The sequence below is a fragment of the Fringilla coelebs genome, assembly GCF_963513975.1.
Source record: "Fringilla coelebs genome assembly, chromosome: 3".
Taxonomy (NCBI): Eukaryota; Metazoa; Chordata; class Aves; order Passeriformes; family Fringillidae; genus Fringilla; species Fringilla coelebs.
The window spans coordinates 88,535,587-88,543,805 of record NC_140030.1 but is presented as its reverse complement, the minus strand read 5'-3'; positions in this window follow the sequence as shown (position 1 = coordinate 88,543,805).

Sequence of the window (8,219 nt, the reverse complement as noted above, 5' to 3'; positions counted from 1 at the left end):
ACATCACCATTTGTTTTTAACACAAATGAACACCCAGTGGGCACATTTGTAAGGCTCTCTTATTATTCAGCCATTTCTGCGAAAGCCAGACCTGCTGCAGCAGCACCTGGTGGAAACACCCTGGGCTCACAGCTGGCTCAGAAGATTTTGATACCAGTAGGAGAATGGAAAGGGGCAGGAAGGGGTGCAGATGCCCACAATGAGAGCAGGCACACGTGTCTTTGATTTTATAATTTTTGCTTTCCAGCTATTTTGTGTCGCCTGAATTATTTGACTGCAAGCTCTCTGGGGCAGGGATGCTCAGCCTTGAGCAGCACAACCTCTGTGGGCTCCTAAAGCCAGCGGAACCCTCTGTGTGTCCCTGCAGCAACCTGGCTGGTTCATACCCCATCCATGGTGGTGTGCATTCTGGAAATTGTCCGTGTTTGCATCCCTGCTTCTCACCCTCTTTGTCATGCTTAGTGGCATTTCTTTCTCAAGCAAGAATGAGGTGATTAAATCCACTGGCTGCAAAGTGCTTGTATTTAAAATGTGTGTGTCACACATGTTTTGTGGAACTTTCACAGTCAAAATGTTTATATTAATGTAGTGATATATTTGTCCTCAGGAAAACAGGAGGTTCAGGGCAGACACAGACTCTTGCAGCTGTAAAGAATGATTGCTTTCCAGTTTGGCTAATGATATAATCCACCGTGGTCGCAAGTCTTGCTTTCCTCTTTAGATGATGTCAACATTTCCATGAGCTACATGTGTTGTATTCACAAGTGGTACTTAGAAGTATGTGTTCTGTAATCTCCTCCTTATGCCTGACACTTTACATGTGTTTATCTACAAGGAGTGGTGACATTAGCTTGCTAATTTTGCCAGTGTACTGTATCAGTGAGGGTGAGAAAGACTGAGAAGGATATTTAAACTGGCAAAGAGAGAATTATTGACATTAGCTACAAGTACTTTGTAAGACTCTGTTTTGGAATGTCATTTGTTAGAAAATCTTTGCTGCTGAAAGTCATCCATCATTCCCAGATGGACCTGAAAGACTTACAGAAAACTCTCTTCCCAAATCCCACTCACTGGCAGTGGCCAAGAGTACTCACTGTGCTGATTTGGGCTGGGATAGAGTTAATTTTCTTCATGGTAGTTAGTATGGGGCTGTGCTTTAGATTCATGCTGGAAACTGCTGATAAAACAGGGATATTTCACTGCTGTTGAGCAGAGCTTACACAGCACCAAGGCCTTCCCTGCTCCCTCACACCACAGTAGCAGTGAGGAGGCTGGGGATGCACAAGGATATTGGAGAGGACACAGCCAGGGCAGCTGTCCATGGATATCCCATACTGTGTGACATCCTGATCTGAATAAAAAGCTGGGGAAAGAAGAAGGAAGGGAGAGTTTCTCAGAGTGACGTTGTTTGTCTTCCAAAGTCACCATCATGTGTGATGGAGCTCAGCTCTCTTGGAGGTGGCTGAATATGGGTTGCCTGAAAATAGAAAGTAGTGAATGCATTTCTCATTTTGCTTTGCTTGCACACGTGGCTTTTGTTTTCACTATTAAATTGCCTCAATCTCAGCCCACAAGTTTTTTCCACCCTTTCTGTTCTCTGCCCCATCCCACCAGTGGGAGAGACCAAGTGGCTGTGTGGGGCTTAGTTGCCAGCTGGTATTAAACCATGACTGTCCTTTCTGGTGCCCAATGTGGGACTCAAAGGGTTTGACAGATTTGATAGGAATGTGCTAGATTAAATTTATAACTGTTACTGCTGTTTCATTGGTGACAGGTTCCTGGGCGTGCCATAGGTTTTGCTTTATATGAATGATATGGAATAAAGGCTGGATAATATGCTAGTTTTACCTGAGATATAGTTTAATTTTCTTTGTAGCAACTAGTACTAGGCTGTGGTTTTGGCTTTGTCCTGGAATACAGAGATATTTTTGGTGTTGCTGAACAGAGCTCACACAGAGTCCAGGTCTTTTCTGCCTCTCACCCCACCAGTGAGGGGACTGGGGATGCACAAGGAACTGGGAGAGGGCACAGCTGGGATAGCTGACCCCAGCTGACAAAAGGGACATTCCACACCATATGGCATTGTGCTGATCATATGAAGCTGGTGGAAGAAGAAGGAGTGGGGGAGATGTTTGGAGTTCTGGCATTTTGTCTTCCCGAGTAACTGATACGTGTGATAGAGCCCTGCTTTCCTGAAGATGGCTGAACACCTGTCTGCCCATGGGATGGGAGGTAGTAAATTAATTCTGTATTTTCCTTTGCTTGTGCACAGAGCATTTGCTTACCTGTTAAGCTGTCTCCTCATCCAAACCCACAAGTTTTCTCTTTTTTCACTTTTACCCTTTTAATTCTCCCACCAAACCCTCTAGGGGAGAGTGAATGAGTGGCTGCTTGATTATTGGTTGGGGCTAAACCACAACACTTGCTTATTGACATTGGCAAACCAGATATACAGATATTACTCCCTGAGAAGAAGTGGGGTGTACAAATGGTATGATAAGTCACGGTTTTCTTGGCTGCTGAATGGACTTCAGTGCTGAAAAATATACTCATGTGCCAGGACTCCAGACTCCACCTACACAGTAGGTTCCATGTATCTATGGAACTCAGCTTTTCTTTATTAACTAGACTGTATGCATGATATTCACATGGGGAAGATCCTCAGCAAGAGCTCATACTACCATGTAAGTGTTTTTTCAAAGAATCTAGCTCTTACCTCTCAAACTTACATTCATATGGGATTGTTCCATGTGTATGGCTCACTACCATAGAAGGCAGCAACAACGGGGTACAATGCACTAATTTTATCCCACTTTGACTTTGAAAATATAGTCGGTACTTACAGAAATTGTAAGTACTACAGACTCATGCTAGTAGGATTATTCAAAATTGGGAGTGCTAATACAAAAGAAAAATAGCTTTGCTGTTCCTGACTGGCTCCTATTATCACCATTATCAGAGAAGATACACCTTTGGCCACAAAAATGTGCTGGAGCATAAATGCATATATCTTCATACAAGAGAGACAAGATTTAAGGTGGTGATTCTTTTTATTTTGCAATGAACTTTGCTCTTTTGAGTGGCACTGTTAGTGTAAGAAGTTGAAGACTGTGTGTCCAGTGGCCAAGTCTCAAGCTTTCATACAGCTAATGAAATTGTAGCCTGATAAAAACACACGTAGCTACCCATTTCACGTAATTCCTCTGTGCATTAGGCAAAAAATACAGTCACCCTTGATGCATTATGTATGTACAACCTTACCTCTAAGGGCCTATTGTAAACAAGTTGTTAGATTAACAAGCACAGTAGATAAAGTATCATTATAGAGTAATCATTCAATCAGTCACTCAATCAATCAGAGTCATCACAGGCTTGGGAATTTTCCACACAAAACACAATGCCTGAAGTAAGAGGGGGTTTTTTTTCTTAGGTTATGTTATGGAATCCATTTTTGCATATCACTGTTTTGAATGTTTAATTGCTTACCATGAGAAACTGCAAAGAGAAAGACATAGTGATTTGAACACCTTTTGGGGACAAGGGCTACAAAGCTGTGTTTGATTGCAACTGGGTTGAACACAGCATAAACACTATGGCCAAATCACTGGTGGAAGTCTTTATAATTTCTACTGTATCCCTTTCAGTAAAGTTTTAATTGGCTGCATTTCAAACTATTGCAGCCTGTTCCCAAAGCCTGAAAGCCTGTGTGGCCTCCCTGCGCTGAAGGTGTTGTGTCAGCACCATGTCAGAGCATCTGAAGCCAGGACTCCTTCCCTCAGGAGTCCTATCAAATGTAATTTCTCACAGTCAAAGCTTCCTGGACTCTGCAGGGATTCGTCTCATCCTCATCAAGATGACACTGCGTCGACTTTGGGACTGTCACAGCATGTAGATGCATGGCAGCCCCCCAAGGGAAACAAAGGAAAATGATAAATCCTATACCTACCTTGAGGAGGGCACCTTTGCTAATGAAAGCAAGTGAACACTGACCTCGCCTCTCTTTCATTGCCCTTATACATCTGGTCAGCAAGATGGTAGTAGCCAGCCTCTCACTGCCTGGTGAAATAATGCTTTGCTTGAGCCTGGCACCTTAGCACAGCAGCAATGGATCTTAAAGTCTTGTTATTCCCAATGAACAATGGGCTAAACCTAGTACCTGCAGAAGTGCAGTTTGGTTAATCTGTAACTTGTCTGGATTGACAGACTCCCTTATCTAAATAAGATAGTTTCAGAAATGTGCTCCAGTCCTGGTGAGGACTGCATATTCACTGAAATGATGGTAGCAGTGGAAGCAGTGATAGAAGAATGGGAGAATTGCTAAGGAATTCCTTAGCAAGATGGGTAAGAAGAAACAGGTGAAATGATTGTATAGAGAAATGCAGACAGCTTCATATCTGTGCAAGTTAAGAGTATCAAGTAAGAATGAAAGTTCTCAATTCTTGTAGTTGAGTTCAAGATCTTTGGATACTGATGGAAAATGATCTAGCATTTGTTATGGATCAAGGTCAGAACCGCACGGCTGTGTGACATTTAGGTGAGATGGAAGGATTCATTTTGGTGTAATGAATACAACATAGGAGTGCAGTGGGAATGAAAGGCTTCTGCTGGCATTGATGGGTGGATTAAGTCTTTGGCTTTCATCTCATGTAAAATGGAGCTGGTTAGCTGCTCACAAAAACAGTCTGCTAGAAGATGCTGATTAAGTGCCTAAGTCCTGGAACAGTACTAGGCTGAGACATATCTGCCAGGCAGCATCTGTTTTGATGGTTCATGCTCAGTGTTTAATAGAACACTGGGTCGTCCAAAACGCCTTGAGGTAAAATAAATTGTTGCCAGCAGCTTGCTCTCTCGCTGGTTTAGTACATCTTAACAGCGATCTTTTAATCAACTGCAAGGTGATTCCTAAACACGTCGTCCAAGGTTTGTTTGCAAATGACAATCAGTAATTTATACAATAAGTGTTTACATTATTTGCAACAATAGAGACCACTGGCAATAGAATTGCCATGTGGAAACTAACTGATTATATCATAAAGGCACGATTTGTTCAATAGGCAAATTAAAGCATCTATGCTCTCTGCAAAATCCCAATGAGTGGATTTATTTGGGTTGGTGGACATCTGGTTAATCCTAGCTGTCTTCACTTGGACGCTGATGTGAATTCCTCACATTGTGAGGAAATTTCTTCTTAGCTGTTAGCTAAAACCAATGAGATTTGACTGAGCTTTCTGTACCCATGGAAGGCAGCCAGGGTGCTGTTTGGAGAATGCATGCAGAGTGTTTCCTGAGCACTTCCCAGCTGCTGTCTGCTCCTGATGCTCTGGGTACAGGCAAAAACTCTACACCACAATTCATGGGGAAGTTTGAAGCCCTTATGGGTGGAGGAGGCAAAGGAGTATTTTTACCTTGATACAGGCTCGTTGAAGCAGCTGCCTACTGCTTGCTTAAAAATAGAGGAATTTGTGTCTATTCCAGTAGTAAGTCACCCGCACTGGAAACTTCTGTCTGTCTTCTTCGGGATGGAATGTGAAAGGAGAAGTGTTGACAGTGAGCAGAACACCTCAATCACTTTGATTCCTCAGTATTCCCTTAGCTTTGTCTTTCAGAACAGGCACCCTGATGTAGCCTAGGTGGGGCATTTTTCCCTGCGCATCCATCTCCTTGCGAGTGATGAAGATCCCATGGAACACAGCTGTCTTCATTACTGAGGCTCAGGAGGTACTGAAGAGCAGAGGTGCATGAATTTGCATTTCTTTCTCTTCAACATCCAGCAAAAGGTAATCTTGTGCCAATAAAACTTTTCCTTTCTTTAGATACTTTACAAGTGTGGGATAGCAAAGGCTCTGTGTTTGCTCAAAATCTATACAAGCACATTAGAAAAAGAAAAATTAAGTGAAAAGCTTTCAATGTGCTGATCTATCTTTGGCATATGACTTTACTTCAGGAATCCAAAGAATGTGGCTGAAGTTCTCTGCATGTCTGGAGATGAGTCTGATAAATATGATGTAAGAACCATGAATTGGGGGAAGCAATTGGAAATGGTGACTACTGTTATATTATTCCATTTGACTGAGTGCAATTTTTATTACTCACATTTGCAAGATGCAAGGACCCCACAAGGTTGAAAATATGAACTGTTTTTCTGTCATTCAGTAAAAAGTAGCATGTGTGTGCATTAAAATGTTACCCATGGTTGGGTTTGGAACTCCAAAATTTACTGAATTTACTGAGCTAAGAAATATTACTAGAGATCTCTGCAAAATATGGAGTTGAGATTGATAGTCCGATGGAATCCAACCAATTTGATATCTAAACTATCACAGACACTTGGAAAATCTCTGCTTGCTACTTACTGGTTAATGTTAGTGAAACATTACAAACCATGGCATGCTCCAGGCAGGCAGAATGGCGTTAATAGACTCTGCATATATTTGATAGCCAGCAGTCCTGGACACACAATCTGCACAGAAATCCTGAAATTCAAATGAAAATATGTAATTTTTTTGTTCCAATTCACTTATGACCTTTAAATTAGTGCTCTCCAGGCCAAATGAAATAGACATTAGTCCATAAATGATTGAATTAGGATTTGAAAACTCTACACTTTTTAGAGTGTGCTCAGCCCTCAGCTGAATTGGATTAGTAAGGAAGCAAAAGGCATGTCTCCTTTATTTTTTAGTTCTTTGGGAATACCACTTTCCCCAGAAACGTCATTGCAGTTTACCAAAACTGAGGATAGAGGCAAGTAATTAAGTAACTTAAATTAAGAATTTTTTGATCTACTCTTTTCCTTTTAAGACACGCAAACTAGGTAAATGTTGAATTTTAAGGTACTCCTGAGCACCCCCTGCCAAAAACTGCTTGTCAGAGGTTCCCTGTACACACCAAGACCACATCTCATATTTAGAGAAAAAAAAGGACGGTACTTGAAAAGTGTCACCCATGAACACGGAATGTAATGAACTGATTTGCAGTGGACTTCATCTGCACATAAATACATAAAACAACAACAAAAAAACCCTTGACAAATATTTGTCAATATTGCAGAGTAAAATAAGTAACTTTATGCACAGCAGAATCTGTTCATATGAGCAATTCCATTTCCCTTTACTGAGCTTATAAATACATATATATATATATGTGGGGGTGTGTATATATATATATATATATGAAGAAAAGTCTTTGTAAATATCCATTGTGTTATCTTGGAATTATTGGCCAGGTAGAATGTTACAGAAGAACACAAAATCATCTTCTTGTCTGAATTACTGTCACCATGGAACAAATTGGAAAAAATATTATTTTGTGTCAACCAGTTGCACCCCACTGCACACATGGATGTCTCTTAAAGCCATCAAGATAATATCTGAGCATGTAATCATAGCTGGAACAGTAAGGAATCCTCTTTTTCTGCAACAACCAAACAGCACATTGAGCCCACAAAGACATGACCAACACTGTCACTCTCAGGCAAACTTAGAAACTAGATTTCTGCCTTATGGCCTTTGAGATATCTTTTTCCCCCCCCCCCAAATGTGCAGGCAGAAAATTTTGAAGACAACCCTAGCATACTGAGTAACTTGCATAGCTGAGGCTAAAACTGCAAGCTTTGCAAGTCACTAGAAATTTCTGGCCAGAAACAAGTAAGCTTAAATTATGTTTAAGAAGCCATCCAGCCAGTATTTCTAGGTCTGTTCATCACCAGTTCTTTTCTCAAATCTTCTTCCTGTGACGTAGATTATGAATGTAATCACTCCTGCTGTATTTACCACACTAAAAAGTTTTTAATGCTTCAACCAATCTGAATAAATGTATTTTATTCAGCATTTGTTGTATAACTCTCAAACATACCAGCTACATATATATAGATACATAATATTGTACATACATACATACATTCATACATACATATATATATTTATATTAAATTGTGTTTCTAACTAAAACTGTGCTTCAAGGAAAGCAAAGTGGCTTTCTTTTCAAATCTTCATTTTCAAGATGATGAATGCTCCAAGCACCCTAAAATATGCAGTGGGTGCTCAGCACCACACAGGAAGTGCACAGATCTTGAAAGCATCCATTTATTTACTGTTCCGTTGGCAGCTTGCCGTTACCCCTAATCAATGAAACTACTACATATTTTGTTTTGGCATTTTTTTCTAATTTATAAAATTTGCCATTTTGGTCAGGTTTTGTTGGGGAAAAGAAAAAGCAAACAC